We start from the raw sequence: 22,171 nt of genomic DNA on the forward strand, positions 1-22,171 counted from the left end.
ATTTTACCAGACATTTCGTCATTTACCCACTTAATGCTGACAATGGACTGGGTGAAAAGGTCAGTCTCTCAGGCCAATCGCTTATCGTAAGTTCCATAGAGCAAGCAGAAAATAATGGGTATTGTACAGGAATTCAATATATTCATGTATAAAATCTCCTCAGTTCTCCTAACTTGACGCTCTGCGGTTGCCACTTCCTTAAAAGCGGGAAACCTGCCCAGGAAGCAAGTACCAGTCCAGGATGCAGCCTACTGTATGTCGACAGCTTCAGGGGGATGTTGAACTTTGATACCGAGCACGGAGCACTCGGGTAGGGTGGGGGCTACTAGTTTGGAGCAGAAGGCCTCGCAGACCTGCCTTCAGACTGCTATACACTAAAATTGCAGAGCTATGGTCAATTTAACAAAGAGGCCTACATATTAAACAGAAGGGCCTACACAGGGGTTTTATGCTGGCTGAGTGGTAAGGATGTCTCAGGATAATTATATAGCAACACAGGACCCGCTGGTCAATTTAATACGGCCTACAAATGCGGCTGGCAAGGCAAGGACAAGGGTCTCATACTTCAGGTGTGGACAGAACGGGCCAGGGGCCCCCTGTGATACAAAATCTACCCTCCTTCAAGGCTGTGGCAATGTAATAGACCATTGTGGGCAGAAGGAAGAGGCAATGGTAGTCCAACCATACATGCCAACAGACCCGATTCAGCCAGGAAACGTCCAATGTTTTTAAGCTCAAATGGGCTTTATTTGATCTGTCTCCTGTCTACAATATCCTCTTTTTCAATGTAACTCAAAGGGGAAAATCAATACCCCAGTTTTTTTTCAAAATCTCCCTCTTACCAAGTTCAAAATGTTCGCAAGTATGGTACATTGGATCATGGAAGGAAATGGGATAGGGACATGGACTTGGATAACAGAGGACAGGAGAGACATGGAGAGGTGCACCAAACTGACCCTGCAGGGCAGGCATCAGGGTTTGCAGCAGCACAATACACCACACAGGGCATGCAGGACGGGAGTGCAGCACAACAATCCATAGAAATTAAGAGGGAGGGGACAGGACCATGCACATGGACAACAGAGAACAGAGGGGCAAGAGGCAATGGTAGCTAGCTGACCATAATGGACAGACAGGAGAGAAGGCTGCAGCATAACAGACCATAAAGGGCAGGAGGGACGGATCAGGGGCATTACAATGGAACAGACAAGCCAGGAGGGAGGGAGTAGGGGTCTGCACATGTAAACAGAGGGCTGGGGGAAAGGGGGCAGGGCAGGAGCAGCAAGATAGCCATGGAGGTCAGGCAGGATGGGCACTAGAAGCAAGACACAACATGAAGAGCAACAGTGAGACTGTGATGGCATACACACAGACCATGGAGGGAAGGTGGGAGGGGGTCAGGGGCAGCTAACTGACCACACAGGGAAGGTGGGAGGGGCCATGGCAGCACAGAAGACCATGCATGGCAAGTGGGAGGGTTCGGTGGCAGCACAATGGCTATGATGGGCAAGAAGGAGGGTGCAGGGGCATGCACAAAGGACGATGGAGGATAGAAGGGAGGGTCAGGACCTGTGCACAGACAAGAAAGTTCAGGGGAAGGGGCCTCACAACAGACCAGGGAGGGCAGAAGGGTGTGGCAGTACAATGGACCATGTAGGACAGGAGGAAGAGGATAGAGGCATGGCATGTGGACAGGCAGGGTGGAGGTGGCAGGGACAGGTTACAGTCATCTGACAATGCTAGGCAGGTGGAAGGGGAGTGGCAGCTCAACAGAACACTCAGAGTAGATAGGAGTGGCAGGTCCATGGGACATGGTGGGCAAAAAGGATGGAGCAGGGGCATGCACAAAGACATCGGAGGGCAGGGGGAAGGAGAATAGGGGCAGCAAGCTAAGCACAGAGTTTAAGCAGGAGGTCAATGATGGGGCATAGAATTGGGCAATGGAGGGCAGGAGGAGTGGACTGGTACATCATACTAAATTGAGGGCAGTGGCAGCACATCAGACCATGCATGGCAGGAGGGAGGAGGCTAGTCCATGGATTCACACAACAGAGGATAGGGAGGAGGGGGATGGGGCAGCAAGCTAACTGTTCAGAGAAGGCGGGTATTAGAAACTTTATTGTTTTTAAAACATTTTGTCTGTGCAAACTACTTAAAATATGAACAAGTATGCAGCATAATCTCACTTTTATTCAGGAAGAAGAAGACGTTAGTGACTGTGACTCCGGGCTCACTTGGCAAAAACACCCCCTGACCCTCCACCCCCTATCGCAAAATGTAATGCCCGTGAAAAGGGTAGGTGAACACAGTGTTATATAGAACATAGTCCTGAGAGCACGATTGAAAATGAAAACTAGATATAGTGTATGGTATAAACTATGCACCAAAAAGTGTGATATAAGATGAACCAGGCGTGAAATATAATATGCAATACATTGTGCGCAATGACAGATTCATTGGAGAGCGCGAGATAGCACAGGCACTAGCGCGTGCTATGCGATATGCGCCTTGGAGTGTAATATGCACAGGGCAGTGTTGTGTAACCTAACTAGTCTCTAAAGTTGTAATATAAAATATGTGCTGGGGAGTGTAACGTTGCATATGCACTGTGACAAAGATATGGATCCCAAATTGTAATATGTATGGCATAGCACTGTGCGTTATAACATAGGCATCGAGGAAGGCACGTTAGATGGGGCAATATAACCCGTGCGAAGACAAGTGTGGCATGACATTTTCACGGGGTGGTGTTACAGTGCACATGGGCTAGAGAGTGTCATAGCATATGCACTAGCTAGTGGAATACAATACAGAGGTGTGTGGCACTCGGCAGGCAATGGTGGGTGTAACACAGCATTGGGCTCTGTCAGGAGCGCGCTGTGACTCGCAAGTGATGTTCGTCCCCTTTCCAGAGAGTAAAATAAAAAGTATTACACATCCGGCAGTGGATGTGTGTTTTATTAACTGTGAGGGGGGTTTCTTGCATAGTTTTGGTCGAATTTTTGTTGAATCCCCTTTGAATGGCTTGGTGTGCATGTGTATTAAATGTGCCCGTCAATAGCTACCCATGTTTGTATAAATAAACGACAAGGGTGTCTACCGGCATTAGGCACGGTAGAGCATCAGACATGTCAGAGCTTCACTAGTGGTGTAAATACATTCCACGTGGATTAATTGCATGCATAGTCGCCTTTTAATGAATATCTCGCAAATCGTCATGGTGATAGGTACGTACGGTTTGTCCAGCATGTCCTAGGTGTGTCTATAAATATATATTTTTTAAAAATAATAAAAAACAGTGGCCGGCCCTGGGGATTGGGGTCAAAAAAATATAATTAGGAGACAGGCCCTGGGGGATGGGGTCATCAGGGCCAATAAATTAGAATAAGAAGGGGAACCACACAGCCCCCCTTCTTAAAAAAATAAAATAAATAAAAGACTGGCATCGTGCCGGAGGCCATGCCCCCTCCATGCAGCACTCTGCAAACGCGCCCCCAACAGGCATCTCCAGTATGCGCCAGGGAGCTGCGCTGCAGACAGGTGTTCTGAGGCCAAGCCCCTTTTTACACCTCTCTGCAACGCAGCTCTGTGGCGCTTACTGGAGGTACCTAGTGGTCTAGTGTGACCCTAGGGACCCTTAGGATTCAAGGGGACTTAATCTCTCAACTTAGAACAGCCACAGGGCGCGTTTACACAGTGGTGAAGGGAGGGGACGGGGCCTGAGGTGACGTGTGCAAACACGCACCATGGCACGTTTTAAATTGGGGATATAATTTTCCTTCAATACTGAGGGCCCCTGGGGGCTAACTAGCCCACCAAGTGCTTCCAGTAAGCGCTACTGAGCTGCATTGCAGAGAGGTGGTCCAGGCCGTGCCACTTTTTACACCTCTCTGCAACGCAGCTCTGTGGCACTTACTGGAGGTACCTAGTGGGCTAGTTGGACCCTAGGGACCCTCAGGACTCAAATGAACTTAATCTCCCAACTAAAAACGGACACAGGGTGTGTTTACACAATGGTGAAAGGAGGGGACGGGGCCTGAGTTAACGTGTGCAAAAACGCCCTGTGGCCTGTTTTAAGAGGTAGTTTTAATCCCCATGCCCTATTATATACTAGGGGCTTATAGAGGAGGTAAGGCTAATCACAGGGGGACCCCAACGCATAATGTTCCCTAGTGTATGTAGGTGTTTTCACTGTATTCTAAGTGTCTTTTAACATAGCACTGGCTCTAGGACTGGTTAGTCAGACTCAGTTATCACCAGTATCCGTCTGAAAAAGTTGAGGGTACAGGATGATTTTGCAACAAGGCTTCTTTCTGCTCTTCTTTTTGTTCTTTCTGCACGTTATCCTTCTTCCTGCACTTATCTTCGTATTTGAGGACTTCTGTTGCTTCTTTCTGCACTTCTTTTGTTTCTTTCTGTGCATTTTTTCTTCTTTCTTCACATGTCCTATCTCTGTAGGCATAGTTAGAAATTAGCATTTAAAAAACCTTTGAAATTAACAGAAAAAACCATAGGTTTCAGGCACGTTATAGTTAGGAATTAGCATTTAAAAAACCTCAGAAATTCACTGAAAAAACCATAGGTTTCAGGGGTGTTATAGTTAGCTGGACTTTTCACTTGTACAAAACCATTGAAATTCCCCCGTTATAGTTAGTTCAGCTAACTATAACTCGCGCGCCCGCAATGCACTGCTGATGACGTCACATATTACATCACTCATGACATGGTCAGTGACATCACTCATGACATCACTGATGACATCTCAAATGACATCACTGATGACATCACTGATGACATCATCCTTGTGATAGAGTGGCAGACCTCCTCTCACCCTAATATAACCTTTGATACACACATTCAAAAATAGAGACTAAAATTTTCAAAACAATGGACATACCAATACCAGTTACAACAACCTCTTCAGTAATTCTAAGATCCACATACACATCCACTCATTCACCAACAGTCCAATACAGTCACTCATACATGTACTCACTCATCATATGTGCTCATACACCTATACATCCTGTTACACAATGCCACTCATCCATAGAGTTACTCACACACATAGTCACTCATGCTAATAAAGAATCAAACATACATTTACTTGCATATACAGTTATACACACACCACCACACTTACTTCTACGGAAACTTACACATACTTAGTCTTTTAAACAATCACTTATAGAAACACATACTTATTCATACAGGAACTCTTTCAATCTCTCACTCTCACATATACTCACATATATACACCAATAGTCACATATACTAGTTTAAAACATATGTAGTTACTCATAAAGACACTATTGAGACAGTCATTCACTCACTAACACACCCATACACACACTCATCCACCCATACAGTCCTGCACACATACTGTGTTCAACACATACAAACAGTGAGTCACTCATTCATGCACCTATGCACTACGTAATACCCCCACCGAACCATGCAGACACTCAGACTGATACTCAAAAAACCAACTAATAACCTATATAGACACCCATGTAGCTACTCACCAACCCATGCAGCCACTTATACACAAAATGAGAGACTGATACAGATATTTACATATTTAAACATTACTCACTAGGCCATGTATTCACTATGATACACTTAGTCAGTTACACAATCAATTTTTCAAAAACAAATCATCCATTTAGACACTTATATACCCATTTATTCTTCCATCGACCTTGAGATATACATATATAAAACATATTTAATTTTCAGAATAACACACATTCACTGGATGATGTCATCAGTGATGTCATCAGTGATGTCATTTGAGATGTCATCAGTGATGTCATGAGTGATGTCACTGACCATGTCATGAGTGATGTAATATGTGACGTCATCAGCAGTGCATTGCGGGCGCGCGAGTTATAGTTAGCTGAACTAACTATAACGGGGGAATTTCAATGGTTTTGTACAAGTGAAAAGTCCAGCTAACTATAACACCCCTGAAACCTATGGTTTTTTCAGTGAATTTCTGAGGTTTTTTAAATGCTAATTCCTAACTATAACGTGCCTGAAACCTATGGTTTTTTCTGTTAATATATATATATATATATATATATTTATATATATATATATATATTTATATATATATATATTATCTACTGGCGGTCGCCAGTAGATAGTTATAGTTAGGACCGAGTTTCCATAGGAAATCTGAAAATTCTACTTTGAATAACTTTGGCGCCGGTTGACGAATCCTCGCAAAATTTTCAAAACTAATGGGGCGCTCCGTTCAGCTCCTACCCTGAAAGTCTCGGGGTGATTCGTCAAGCGGGGGCCGAGAAAAAGGGGGGGTCCCAAAACGCGTTTTCCCCATGCATTTTTCCATTGGACCTTTAGTCGAAGGTACAGCCTGAACAGCTGAACAGAATTACTTGACATTTGGCAGAGAGGTAGTCCTCAGGTCAGGGAAGTGCCTTTTGCAGGTCTGGTGTCAATCTGTTCAGTAGTTCCTGAGAAAATAGCATATAAATATCTATAAGCGCGCACCTTGCGAGAACCCTAACGTGCGCGAGCGTAATTCTGATTGGTGGTTACATGTTAGTCAACGTTCGAATCGGTCGAAATCAGGAAGTGTCGGCCGCCATTTTGTTTGTTTTCAGTGCGAGAGTGAAAAAGGAAGGTGGCGAACGTGAAAAGGGGGCAGGGTAGAGAGTTCCTGACCCCCTAGCCTTTGTCAGGGGGTCCCTGAAGGACCCCGAAGGCAGAATTTTTGTAAAACATTTTTTTTTTAAAAATCGCGGGGGTGCGCGCACCGTGCGTGCACAGTGAAAAACCCAAAAAAAACAATTTTTCATACGTCGTTTATTGTAAAATAAATATATTAAAAAAAAATAATACATAAATAAATAGCATTTAAAAAACCGTACAAATTCACTGAAAAAACCATACTAGCTTACTATAACATGTGTGAAACCTATGGTTTTTTAAGTGAATATATATATATGTTCCACCAAATGCCAATAATAACTTTTGAACTCACTCGAACAGGTGCTCCAATCGTGCAAGTGGCATGCACGCTTGTAAATTTCCACCAACTCTCCACAAGGAACTTCAAAGGGGCTCTCAGCGGGTTTCAGAGGTAGGTTTATTCAAACAAGGCAGGCGTGTTTCCGTTGCATTAGCCTTTCTAAATGCCGATTTGTACAGACAGTCTTTCAACACAGGTTGAGTTTTAAATGTCTTTCTTTGACTCCCATTGGTTGGTACAGTAATGGTCATTAAAAGTGGACTGTGCTTACTCCATGGGTTCTCTTTCACAACATAGCAGCATCTTTACCTGATTTCCACATGTCATTGGCATATAATCATTAATTGTAGGTATTTACAGCACAAAAGGGTAGTAGTGTTCCCAAAACTTGGAAAAAAACGCACATCAAAATACAATAATGTCGTATGGACTCAGTCAATGGCGTATTAGGTTTGTATTTGCTATTAGTATAGCGGGGTGCTGAAGAAGCTGTACCCAAGAGTGCCGTTGGTAAGTTGAAGAAACAACTTATCCATATAATCATCATTAAAAGAAAAACCAGCTAATAACGCACACCCATATTGGAAGTACAAACAGTTCTATATCAAACTCTTGTCTTAGGACCAATATTTGTAATAATTAGACCAGCAATCTCTCAAAGTCCTTCAAGAATCTGGAGTGTTCCAAAGTTCCATAAAATAGGTTGCATGGACGTCAAATCTTCAAAAACGTATTCTTTTTAATGATTTTCAAACTCATATCCAAATTCGCAACAGCCAACACGTGTTTCGTCCGTACTTGATAAGTTCTTTGACTTTCTCAAGGCTGTAGACATAAAAATGCATATATCATCAATCAAAGAATATAAAATATTACTTACAAATTATAATGTTAGAAGGCTGCTAGAAACAGAATCTCACCGATTGCATAAGTCACCCGTAAATAGTGCTCAAATACAGATCCAAAGAGAAAGAAAGATAGTGTGTCACCAAAGTCACCGAAGTGAAACCTGATGTTATAAACAAAATTGGCTGTTGCGAATTTGGATATGAGTTTGAAAATCCTTAAAAAGAATACGTTTTTGAAGATTTGACGTCTATGCAACCTATTTTATGGAACTTTGGAACACTCCAGATTCTTGAAGGACTTTGAGAGATTGCTGGTCCTAAGACAAGAGTATGATATAGAACTGTTTGTACTTCCAATATGGGTGTGCATTATTAGCTGGTTTTTCTTTTAATAATTGTGGGTATTGAATGACTTTATGTAGATCTTACTTCATAATGGAAATACACCCCACGATAGCTCGACATCTATGGCTACTAAGTTGTACAATCGTAGTACAATCGTGGTCCATTAGCATCAAGTGAGCAGGCATACCTGTTGTGGACTGTCCTCCGTATCCCTCGTTCTGCTGCACTGCCAATATATATATATATATATATTCACTAAAAGAACCAAAGGTCACAGGGACGTTATATTTAGGTTCACAATTTACACACACACAACCAGAAAAAATCAGCAGTTATAGTTTGAGTTGTCTCAAGAAATTATAACTCGTGCCCTTAGATTACTATAATTCGTGACCCCGCCATGCACAGTTTTGTCATCAATAATCTGACAGCAAATGTTGCACTGATATTATCAATGTTGTTATAGATGATGTCATGATTGATGTGCTATTTGGGCTAATAGCAGTGCATGGTGAGGGCGTGAGTTATAGTTACCTTAGGGCATAAGTTATAGTTTCTTGAGATAACTAACTATACTTTCTGAATTTCTTTTTTGTGTGTGTGTATCTTATGAACCAAACTATAACGTCCCTGTAACTTTTGAATTTATTCAGTGAATTTCTAAGGTTTTTTTTAATGCAGCGGGGAGTTGGACCCATTTCCTGGGGCCACGCCAGTTTATGAAGGGGGAGTGGACACGCTGACCCCCTCCCCTCCCCAGGCCAAAATTGGCCAATTTTAGGCTTGGGGGCCCCAACCCCCAAGGCCTGGCCATTGCAACAAAGGGGGGGGGGCCACGTGGCTCCCGTCCTTGAGCCATTTTTAGCCCCAGGGAACCCATCCCCAGGTGCCTGGCCAGTAAATGGTGGGGGGTGCCCTGGAACCCACCCACGGCACACATTGCCTCTTTTTTGGAGTTTGCACGGAAGCCCCAGTGCCCCAGCTCACCTAGTCTGTTCCCTGCTACTGGCTAAAAATGCTGCTCCCTTTGGGCGGGAGAAATTTTTTCATCTGTTCCCCTGCCCCGAAACAGATGAAAAGTCTGCTACCAGCGAGTGGGAGCATTTATTAATCCTCCCACCCATTAAGAGTGGACTTAGTGTTTGTTCTTACTTAGCGGGAGCTTTAAAATTGCTCCTGCCAAACAGAGATTTCTCTGCGCACCTCACCAAGAGTTAAGCAGCACGAGTGCGGTGATGGAAGCATACCGTGTAGTGATCAGTCGGAGTGAACAGGTCCTTTTTACTTTTTGTCAGTGGAGTGGGGTCTACAGGCTCTCTCACCTTTTTAAAAGTTCTGTTACTGTGATCAGTTCAAGAGCATGAAGGTCAATCCCCTCCCTTGCAGGGAAAACTGAACGTACAGCGCAAAAGGAAGCTGCGAGCACCTCAGATGACTGTTGAGGCCAGCATAGCCTTTCGGGAGAGAGCCTGAACCTGCTGGGGGCTGCCATATGTACCGCGACCATCTGACTTCTCCGAACCAGAACAGAACGTGCAAGTGCCTATGGTCGGGGTATCTGCTGAAATGCTGAGCGCTTCTGTGCTGCTGGGACATGAAGACTTGAATTGGGCCTGTCGGGCCCTAGGGAACTCACTGCTAAAGATACAGAAGCACCATAGACACGTTTAACTAACTCCTAAGAGTCAAAGGGGGACCCTTGAGTAAGGCCTACTAGTAAGCCTTTCCTGGAAGTGTCCACCAGTAAATGGGGAATAATCCCAACCACATTGCAAGAAAGAGGGAGGGATAGGGATTTGCCATACAACATAAAGCACACCATCCTAAATAGGGCAGAGGTTGTTTTGTAATTTCTCTTATGCCCCACACTCCGCTAGGCCATTGGACGTAGGCTTACAGTGACAGAATATATTTAACTCTGTGGACATGAACCTGTCGGTCTGTCTGACTCAAAACTGGGTGGGCGGGCTGAAAGTTTGGCAGAGAGGGTACTCCCTTGTGATAGAGAACCCTCTCCACCAAAAGCTAAATCGGACTCCTAGTTTCTCTTCATATGTCTGTCTGTAGCAACCACGAACTCAGTCAGTCTGGAGGTCCAAGAAACATTCTCTAACCCTCATCGGCTTTATTCAGTTACGGGACTCTGGTCTGTTAGGACCCACTCCAACTGCTACTATGACCCTCATTTGGTGTGCAACCAGGCAACTCCACTGCTCAGTGGTAGGAGTGGTCCTTCTTTTGGATCTTTTGTCTAATCAGCTGCACACTCCCTGGTCTTGTCCTTGGTACTGGCCTATATGACAAGAGCTGCGCCTTTTCCAATTGCGACCTTTTGCTTGTGACCTGCAGGTATGGATTTTTTTGTTCTTTTCTGCAGTTGCTTAAGTGTTCCCTCAAAAGTCATATCATCAACTCACAGTAAATCTTTACCTTCCTCTGTGTCATTACCTGTTGTTAGACCTGACAGCTGCTAGGGTGGTCTTCCCCCAAACATGTTTTGCCTACTCCTCTCCTGTTTGCTGAAATTAATTTTGTTGGCCATAGGACTCTGTACTAAGGTTCGTACTCCTTAAAACATGGTAAAACTGTCCTTCACCTCATTGGCACATTTACTTTACGTATGTGCTTGTGCTCTCTCCTCTAAATACTGGCTCATAACCAATTTGTATATTTAATTCACTTATAAGTCCCTAGTTCAGTGGTTCAACAAGTACCCAGGACCTATAAATTATATATTAATAATGGACCTGCAGCACTTATTGTTCCACCCACTTAAGTAGCCTTTAAAACATGTATCAGGACTGCCGCTTCAGCCTGTGTGCAGTTTTATACTGCCAATTTGCCACTCCTAGATTAGGCTATAAGCAGCCCATATGGCAGGGTGCAGTGTATTCAAAATGGTGGACATGTACTTTGAAATATTATATGTCCTGGAAGTGAAAAAAACTCTTACATTTGTTTTTCACCACAGCAAGGCCTATCTCTCCCATAGGATAACATTGGATTTCTTTTTTACATTTAATAATTGATCATTTTCAATTGGGAGGAGGAAGACAGGTCACATTTGGTAATAATAATAATAATAATATTAATAATAATAGTTCATTTATAGAGCGCCTGGCTACCCCTAAAGGTGTGTCCCTGTGCTAGAAGCACATCAGCAGGAGTGGGAAGAAAAGACAGAGACACCCTGCTGGACAACCTCGCCAACCTCGGACTCAAGCAGCTGGTGAACACCGCCACCCACTACGCCGGACACACGCTTGACCCCGTCTTCTCCTCCAGCAAGGACATCGCCTTCAGCCACTCCAACGGACTCCACTGGACAGACCACAGCTGCGTCCACTTCAGCTTCAGAAGGACCACGACTCACTATCACCCACAGCCGGTTCCCCGTAGGAGCTGGAACAAGATCACCTCTGACCAGCTCTCCACATCCCTGAACCAGAATCCTCCCGCCAGCTCAACGGACCCCAATCAAGCAGCCAACAACCTCACACAGTGGATCACCAACTGCGCTGATGACCTCGCACCCCTGAAAAACCATCCCAGCAGGCCCGGCAGCAAGAAGGCTTTCTGGTTCAACGACGATCTCAAGAACTCCAAGAAGAACTGCCGCACCCTCGAGAAAGCCTGGCACAAAGACCCGACTACAGACAACATGACTGCCCTCAAGCACGCCACCCGCAAACACTACCAGCTGATCCACACCACCAAGAAGACAGCATTCCAGGAACGACTAGACAACAACTCACACAACAGCAAGGAACTCTTCAGCATCGTCAAAGAGCTCTCCAACCCCAGCGCCGAAACCAACACCATCACCCCCTCGCAAGAACTCTGCGACTCACTCGCCTCGTTCTTCCACAGCAAGATCGCCGACATACACAACAGCTTCGGCACATAGCCCACGCACCCAACCACCGAACCGACGCATCCCACCACCACCCTCCGCGCCTGGAACCCGCTCAGCACCGAAGACACCATCCACACAATGAACACCATCCACGCCGGATCACCAACCGACCCATGCCCCCACCACGTCTTCAACAAGGCCGCCTCCGTCATCGCACCCCAACACCGAGACATCATCAACTGCTCCTTCAACACCGCCACCTTCCCGGAGAGCTGGAAGCATGCAGAACTCAGCGCCATCCTGAAGAAACCTTCAGCAGACCCCACCGACCTCAAGAACTACCGCCCCATCTCGCTCCTCCCTTTTCCTGCCAAAGTCATCGAGAAGACCGTCAACCGACAGCTTGCCGCCTTCCTCGAGACGAACGGATCCCTCGACCCCTCGCAGTCCGGCTTCCGTGCCAATCACAGCACCGAGACCGCCCTCATCGCAGCCACTGACGACATCCGAGCCCTGCTCGACAATGGGGAAACAGCGGCCCTCATCCTCCTGGATCTCTCCGCAGCGTTCAACACTGTCTGCCACCGCACCCTAGTACAACGCCTCAGCAACGTCGGAATCCAAGAGAAGGCTCTGGAGTGGATCATCTCGTTTCTTGCCGGAAGAACCCAGAGAGTCCGCCTCTCCCCATTCAGATCCGAGGCCACCGAAGTCATCTGCGGCGTACCACAAGGATCTTCACTCAGCCCCACCCTCTTCAACATCTACATGAGCCCCCTCGCGGCCATCGCACGCCAACACAACCTCAACATCATCTCCTACGCCGACGACACTCAGCTGATCCTCTCCCTCACCAACGACCCAGCCACCGCCAGAACTAACCTACACGAAGGGATGAAAGACGTAGCCGAGTGTATGCAGAACAGCCATCTGAAACTGAACTCAGACAAGACGGAAGTCCTCATCCTGGGACCATCTTCCTCCGCCTGGGACGACTCCTGGTGGCCCCCTGCCCTGGGCAGCGCACCCAAACCATCGGACCACGCATGCAACCTGGGCTTCATCCTGGACTCCTCCCTCTCGATGACCAGACAAGTCAACGCCATCTCATCTTCATGCTTCAACATCCTACGCATGCTCCGTTAGATCTTCCGATGGATCCCCACCGAAACCAGGAAGATGGTCATCCAGGCACTCGTCACCAGCCGACTGGACTACGGAAACACCCTCTACACCGGAACCACAGCCAAACTACAGAAGAGACTCCAACGCATCCAGAACGCCTCCACACGACTCATCCTGGACATCCCCCGTCACAGCCACATCTCCGGACACCTGAGAGACCTGCACTGGTTCCCCGTCAACAAGAGAATCACGTTCCGACTCCTCACCCACCCACACAAGGCTCTCCACGACCTGGGCCCCAGGTACCTCAACAACCGCCTGACCTTCTACACTCCCACCCGCCAGCTTCGATCGACCAGCCACGCCCTCGCCGCCGTTCCACGCATCCGAAGAACCACCATGGGAGGAAGATCCTTCTCCTACCTGGCAGCCAAGACATGGAACTCCCTCCCCATCCACCTCCGCCAGACCCAAGACCACCTCTCCTTCAGGAAGCAACTCAAGACCTGGTTGTTCGAGCAGTAGCAGACCCCCCCCCCCAAGCGCCTTGAGACCCTCCGGGTGAGTAGCGCGCTATATAAACTTCTTGATTGATTGATTGATTGACAGATTGGGTGTCTAAAGAATTGTAATTTGAAGCCCTCTTTAATGGTATAGTCAGATTTGAACTTTAAACAGTTGGCATTTTCTTGTCCTAACTATTTGGTGCCTTCGGCCAGTCCCTGGGTTACATGACTAGGTGTAAATGGCAGTTGGTCCTTGAGTTTTGCTCCCAGACAGTGAGACAAAGGGAAGATAGGTGTTGGCAGGATGGGTCACTTTGACTTAACGAGGGAGATGAGCTATCATCTACCACACTTGCACATCACAAAGGCACTGCTTGAATTCACTCACAGCGGGTTTGTCACTGGGTCTTTTATGTACCCTGATACGCTGGGGCCAGGGCAGGGAGGTAGGAGAGGCCTGATACCTCAAGGGTGTGGAAACCTCCAGAACCTTCTCCTACTGCAAAGTGGGCACAATGTATAAATAATGAACCCTCAGACCCAACTCTTCAGTACACATCTGGACCTGTGGAAGACTCAGAAGAAGGACTGTTGTGCTGTTTTACTGCAAAACAGACTGATACCCTGCTGCCCAGCTGCCCCCCTGCCTGAGTGAGAAGAACTGGACCTGCATCTTGGACCCAGGGCCACCAGAGTGACTCCAAGGGCTAGTTGGCTGGCCTCCTGATCAGATCCTTAGGGACAGAACAGGCGCCAACAATCTTGAAGCCAGCACCTGGACTCTGCCGACTGTGAGTGCTGCCCTCCCAGTGGTGCCACTCCAGTCCTGGACCATTGGAAAAAGAATGCTTTAAAATGTTTGACTTTCAAGCAGGACCTACTACATGTAATAATTGTTCTATGTGGGACTATTAATCCCAGCATGCAAGCGCGCACTGTGCTGGACCCACTTAAGGAGGGGCATGCGATAAATCAAGTGAATCAGAACAACCTGCAAAAGTCAGTCCACAAGCGACCTTTGATAAAGAGGCAGCAGCCTTGAAACGCGTCAGGTCTGAGGAGTGTGAACCAGGGAGCAGCTATGCAAGTTTCTTCCCTCTTGAACTAAACCTTATGGTGCAATTTGCTGTTAGTGCGCCCCTACAAACTCTTGGGCATTTGGTGAACTATTTGATGACACGGTGGCCCTGCCATGGGGGACAGCAACATCCTCGTAATGGAATGGGAGGTCGCGGGCCGGAACTGGATCCAGACCCTACTGCGGCACAGCAAATTGGGGCAAAATAAACTTGCGTGCTGCTCTGGGGCCCACTTAGGGAGAAAAAGAATGCTTTTACATTTTTGACTTTCAAGCAGGACCTACTACAGGTGATAAGTGTTCTATGTGGGGCAACCAATCCCAGCATGCAAGCGTGCACTGATCGAGACCCACTTAGCGCGGGGCATGTGATAAATCAAGTGAATCAGAAGTGCCTGCAAGAGTCAGTCCACAAGCAAACTTTGATAAAGAGGCAGCAGCCTTGAAACGCCTCAGGTCTGAGGAGTGTGAACCAGGGAGCAGCTACGCGAGTTTCATCCCTCTTGCACTAAACCGAATGGTGCAATTTGCTGGGAGTGTGCCCTACAAGCTCTTGGGCATTTGGTGAACTATATATAGCCGAAACGCGTCTCTCTAGCCATGGGGTTGAGGGAGGCCCGAGAAAATAAAGAAGCCCTATACTTACAGCCTTGAGTACGTGCCTTCTTCTTTGCAGGAGCAGGATTCTTCTTTGATATACATATATGTATACACATACATACATATATATATATATATATATATATTTATATATTCACTGAAAAAACCATAGGTTTCAGGGGTGTTATAGTTAGCTGGACTTTTCACTTGTACAAAACCATTGAAATTCCCCCGTTATAGTTAGTTCAGCTAACTATAATTCACGCGCCCGTAATGCACTGCTGATGACGTCACATATTACATCACTCATGACATGGTCAGTGACATCACTCATGACATCACTGATGACATCTCAAATGACATCACTGATGACATCACTGATGACATCATCCAGTGAAAGTGTGTTTTTCTGAAAATTAAATATGTTTTATATATGTACATCTCAAGGTCGATGGAAGAATAAATGGGTATATAAGTGTCTAAATGGATGATTTGTTTTTGAAAAATTGATTGTGTAACTGACTGATTAAGTGTATCATAGTGAATACATGGCTTAGTGAGTAATGTTTAAATATGTAAGTATCTGTATCAGTCTCTCACTTTGTGTATAAGTGGCTGCATGGGTTGGTGAGTAGCTACATGGGTGTCTATATAGGTTATTAGTTGGTTTTTTGATTATCAGTCTGAGTGTCTGCATGGTTCGGTGGGGGGTATTACGTAGTGCATAGGTGCATGAATGAGTGACTCACTGTTTGTATGTGTTGAAGACAGCATGTGTGCAGGACTGTATGGGTGGATGAGTGTGTGTATGGGTGTGTTAGTGAGTAAATGACTGTCTCAATAGTGTCTTTATGAGTAACTACATATGTTTTAAACTAGTATATGTGACTATTGGTGTATATAAGTGAGTATATGTGAGAGTGAGAGATTGAAAGAGTTCCTGTATGAAGAAGTATGTGTTTCTATAAGTGATTGTTTAAAAGACTAAGTATGTGTAAGTTTCCGTAGAAGTAAGTGTGGTGGTGTGTGTATAACTGTATATGCAAGTAAATGTATGTTTGATTCTTTATTAGCATGAGTGACTATGTGTGTGAGTAACTCTATGGATGAGTGGCATTGTGTAACAGGATGTATAGGTGTATGAGTACATATGATGAGTGAGTACATGTATGAGTGACTGTATAGGACTGTTTGTGAATGAGTGGATGTGTATGTGGATCTTAGAATTACTGAAGAGGTTGTTGTAACTGGTATTGGTATGTCCATTGTTTTGAAAATTTTAGTCTCTATTTTTGAATGTGTGTATCAAAGGTTATATTAGGGTGAGAGGAGGTCTGTCACTGTATCACAAGGATGATGTCATCAATGATGTCATCAGTGATGTCATTTGAGATGTCATCAGTGATGTCATGAGTGATGTCACTGACCATGTCATGAGTGATGTAATATGTGAAGTCATCAACAGTGCATTGCGGGCGCGCGAGTTATAGTTAGCTGAACTAACTATAACGGGGGAATTTCAATGGTTTTGTACAAGTGAAAAGTCCAGCTAACTATAACACCCCTGAAACCTATGGTTTTTTCAGTGAATTTCTGAGGTTTTTTAAATGCTAATTCCTAACTATAACGTGCCTGAAACCTATGGTTTTTTCTGTGAATTTCAAAGGTTTTTTAAATGCTAATTTCTAACTATGCCTACAGAGATAGGACATGTGAAGAAAGAAGAAAAAATGGACAGAAAGAAAAAAAGAAGTGCAGAAAGAAGCAACAGAAGTCCTCAAAGACGAAGAAAAGTGCAGGAAGAAGGATAACGTGCAGAAAGAACAAAAAGAAGAGCAGAAAGAAGCCTTGTTGCAAAATCATCCTGTACCCTCAACTTTTTCAGACGGATACTGGTGGTAACTGAGTCTGACTAACCAGTCCTAGAGCCAGTGCTATGTTAAAAGACACTTAGAATACAGTGAAAACACCTACATACACTAGGGAACATTATGCGTTGGGGTCCCCTTGTGATTAGCATGACCTCCTCTGTAAGCCCCTAGTATATAATAGGGCAGGGGGATTAAAACTACCTCTTAAAACAGGCCACAGGGCGTTTTTGCACACGTTAACTCAGGCCCCGTCCCCTCCCTTCACCACTGTGTAAACACGCCCTGTGTCCGTTTTTAGTTGGGAGATTAAGTTCATTTGAATCCTGAGGGTCCCTAGGGTCCAACTAGCCCACTAGGTACCTCCAGTAAGTGCCACAGAGCTGCGTTGCAGAGAGGTGTAAAAAGTGGCACGGCCTGGACCACCTCTCTGCAATGCAGCTCAGTGGCGCTTACTGGAAGCACTTGGTGGGCTAGTTAGCCCCCAGGTGCCATCAGTATTGAAGGGAAATTATATCCCCAATTTAAAACGTGCCATAGTGCGTGTTTGCACACGTCACCTCAGGCCCCGTCCCCTCCCTTCACCACTGTGTAAACGCGCCCTGTGGCTGTTCTAAGTTGAGAGATTAAGTCCCCTTGAATCCTAAGGGTCCCTAGAGTCAAACTAGACCACTAGGTACCTCCAGTAAGCGCCACAGAGCTGCGTTGCAGAGAGGTGTAAAAAGGGGCTTGGCCTCAGAACACCTGTCTGCAGCGCAGCTCCCTGGCGCATACTGGAGATGCCCGTTGGGCTAGTTGGCCCTCAGGGACCCTCAGTATTGAAGAGGAATTAATTCCCCAACTTACAACTCGCCAGGGGGCGCGTTTGCAGAGTGCTGCAAGGAGGGGGCGTGGCCTCCGGCACGATGCCAGTCTTTTATTTATATTAATTTTTTAAGAAGGGGGGCTGTGTGGTTCCCCTTCTTATTCTAATTTATTGGCCCTGATGACCCCATCCCCAGGGCCTGTCTCCTAATTATATTTTTTTGACCCCAATCTCCAGGGCCGGCCACTGTTTTTTATTATTTTAAAAAAATATATATTTATAGACACACCTAGGACATGCTGGACAAACCGTACGTACCTATCACCATGACGATTTGCGTGATATTCATTAAAAGGCGACTATGCATACAATGAATCCACGTGGAATGTATTTACACCACTAGTGAAGCTCTGACATGTCTGATGCCCTACCGTGCCTAATCCCGGTAGACACCCTTGTCGTTTATTTATACAAACATGGGTAGCTATTGACGGGCACATTTAATACACATGCACACCAAGCCATTCAAAGGGGATTCGACAAAAATTCGACCAAAATTATGCAAGAAACCCCCCTCACGGTTAATAAAACACACATCCACTGCCAGATGTGTAATACTTTTTTTTTACTCTCTGGAAAGGGGACGAACATCACTTGAGAGTCACAGCGCGCTCCTGGCAGAGCCCAATGCTGTGTTACACCCACCATTGCCTGCTGAGTGCCACACACCTCTGTGTTGTATTCCACTAGCTAGTGTATATGCTATGACACTCTCTAGCCCATGTGCACTGTAACACCACCCCGTGAATATGTCATGCCACACTTGTCTTTGCACGGGTTATATTGCCCCATCTAACGTGCCTTCCTCGATGCCTATGTTATAACGCACAGTGCTATGCCATACATATTACAATCTGGGATCCATATCTTTGTCACAGTGCATATGCAACGTTACACTCTCCAGCACATAATATATATTACAACTTTAGAGACTAGTTAGGTTACACACACTGCCCTGTGCATATTACACTCCAAGGCGCATATCGCATAGCACGCGCTAGAGCCTGTGCTATCTCACGCTCTCCAATGAATCTGTCATTGCGCACAATGTATTGCATATTATATTTCACGCCCGGTTCATCTTATATCACACTTTTTGGTGCATAGTTTATACCATACACTATATCTAGTTTTCATTTTCAATCGTGCTCTCAGGACTATGCTCTATATAACACTGTGTTCACCTACCCTTTTCACGGGCATTACATTTTGCGATAGAGGGTGGAGGGTCAGGGGGTGTTTCTGCCAAGTGAGCCCGGAGTCACAGTCACAAACGTCCTCTTCTTCCTGAATAAAAGTGAGATTATGCTGCATACTTGTTCATATTTTAAGTAGTTTGCACAGACACACGTTTTAAAAACAATAAAGTTCCTAATACCCACCTTCTCTGAACAGTTAGCTTGCTGCACCATCTCCCTCCTCCCTATCCTCTGTTGTGTGAATCCATGGACTAGCCTCCTCCCTCCTGCCATGCATGGTCTGATGTGCTGCCACTGCCCTCAATTTAGTATGATGTACCAGTCCACTCCTCCTGCCCTCCATTGCCCAATTCTATGCCCCATCATTGACCTCCTGCTTAAACTCTGTGCTTAGCTTGCTGCCCCTATTCTCCTTCCCCCAGCCCTCCGATGTCTTTGTGCATGCCCCTGTTCCATCCTTTTTGCCCACCATGTTCCATGGACCTGCCACTCCTATCTACTCTGAGTGTTCTGTTGAGCTGCCACTCCCCTCCCACCTGCCTAGCATTGTCAGATGACTGTAACCTGTCCCTGCCACCTCCACATTGCCTGTCCACATGCCATGCCCCTATCCTCTTCCTCCTGTCCTACATGGTCCATTGTACTGCCACACCCTTCTGCCCTCCCTGGTCTGTTGTGCTGCAACTGCTCCTCCTGCCTGCCCCATGCGGTCTGTTGTGAGGCCCCTTCCCCTGAACTTTCTTGCCTGTGCACAGGTCCTGACCCTCCCTTCTATCCTCCATCGTCCTTTTTGCATACCCCTGCACCCACCTTCTTGCCCATCATAGCCATTGTGCTGCCACTAACCCTCCCACTTGCCATGCATGGTCTTCGGTGCTGCCATGGCCCCTCCCACCTTCCCTGTGTGGTCAGTTAGCTGCCCCTGACCCCATCCCACCTTCCCTCCATGGTCTGTGTGTATGCCATCACAGTCTCACTGTTGCTCTTCATGGTGTGTCTTGCTTCTAGTGCCCATCCTGCCTGACATCCATGGCTATCTTGCTGCTCCTGCCCTGCCCCCTTGACCCCGGCCCTCTGTTTACATGTGCAGACCCCTACTCCCTCCCTCCTGGCTTGTCTGTTCCATTGTAATGCCCCTGATCCGTCCCTCCTGCTCTTTATGGTCTGTTATGCTGCAGCTTTCTCTCCTGGCTGTCCATTATGGTCAGCTAGCTACCATTGCCTCTTGCCCCTCTGTTCTCTGTTGTCCATGTGCATGGTCCTGTCCCCTCCCTCTTGCTCTCTATGGATTGTTGTGCTGCACTCCTGTTCTGCATGCCCTGTGTGGTGTATTGTGCTGCTGCAAACCCTGATGCCTGCCCTGCAGGGTCAGTTTGGTGCACCTCTCCATGTCCCTCCTGTCCTCTGTTATCCAAGTCCATGTCCCTACCCCATTTCCTTCCATGATCCAATGTACCATACTTGCGAACATTTTGAACTTGGCAAGAGGGAGATTTTGAAAAAAAACTGGGGTATTGATTTTCCCCTTTGAGTTACATTGAAAAAGAGGAGATTGTAGACAGGAGACAGATCAAATAAAGCACATTTGAGCTTAAAAACATTGGACGTTTCCTGGCTGAATCGGGTCTGTTCGCTTGTATGGTTGTACTACCATTGCCTCTTCCTTCTGCCCACAATGGTCTATTACATTGCTACAGCCTCTCTTGCAAGTCCTGTATTGTTGGTTTGTTGCCCCTGCCCCCCTTTCCACTGCCCTCCATAGTCTGTTGTGCTGCCACGGCCCTTCCTGCCTGCTCAATGTGGTTAAATTGTTGCCTTTGCACCCTCCTTACTGCCTTCAATTTTCAGAGTCCGTGCCCCCTAATGAACAACTAGATTGCTAACATTCTATGTTTATTACAAAAGTGTGGAACGCCTGACGTCATCTTGATGTAATCAAAACTGTAATACCTAGAGCATTTCCTTTAGAAATTACATATATGAGAGGGTCTTATTGGCATCAAAATTATGGTTAGTGCTCTAAAAGACTAAAATAAGGACATATTTTCTGAGTTTTCAAATAGCGACAAAGCACTTTTAAAATATTTGTTATCTTTATGTTTTTTTATCCAGTTGACCACTTGATTAAATGTTGCACTTAGGGGAGAGGATGTGGTGTTAGTTCCAGAACTGCAGACTTTGCAACTGGGGAACCAGGCTGGAGTTTCTGCTTCAGCTCGACATTCTGTGATTCTGGTCAAATCACTTAGTCTCCCCATGTCTACAACCAAAATAAATTTGTTCTTGTGTGATGTAACCAATGCTCATGTAAAGCACTCCAATACCTGACAAGTCTGCACTATATAACACTGCAAAAACACAAAATAATAAGTGTTTTGCACACTTCTGTCATTGGGCTATATTTGGGCTACATCTGGGTAATTTTGGGCTACATTTGGGCTCTTTTGTCTCCGGTGGCCATCTTGGGAGATTTATTTGTTATGAAGTTTCCTAATTTCCTCATGTACTGCAGTCTCCTCAGTAGGAAATGCTTTCAGTTTTTTACTTTGATTCCATCATGAAGGTATTCAGATATGTCACACATTTGCCATAAATTCTGAATGTTAGCCCTCTAGTTGCTCATTAGATCACTGTAGTAAAACTACTGTTCACCATGGAAGTCTGCTCCTGGTATTAAAAGTGCATGTTTCAGTCTGCATGTCAGAATTTTTTAATGAAATAGAAGAGGATTTGAGAAGTGACTCAAAATGTGCCCTCATTTTCTTTCTTCAGCATTAATCATAATTTCTATGGCAAAATGAACCCCCTCATTGTGTTCCTTTTTAAATTAAATGTTTTAAGTGTTACCAGTTTATTCCAATCAAGATGGCTTCAGGTGTGCCAT

The sequence above is a fragment of the Triturus cristatus genome, chromosome 4_1 (assembly GCF_964204655.1).
Source record: "Triturus cristatus chromosome 4_1, aTriCri1.1, whole genome shotgun sequence".
In the NCBI taxonomy this organism is placed as follows: Eukaryota; Metazoa; Chordata; class Amphibia; order Caudata; family Salamandridae; genus Triturus; species Triturus cristatus.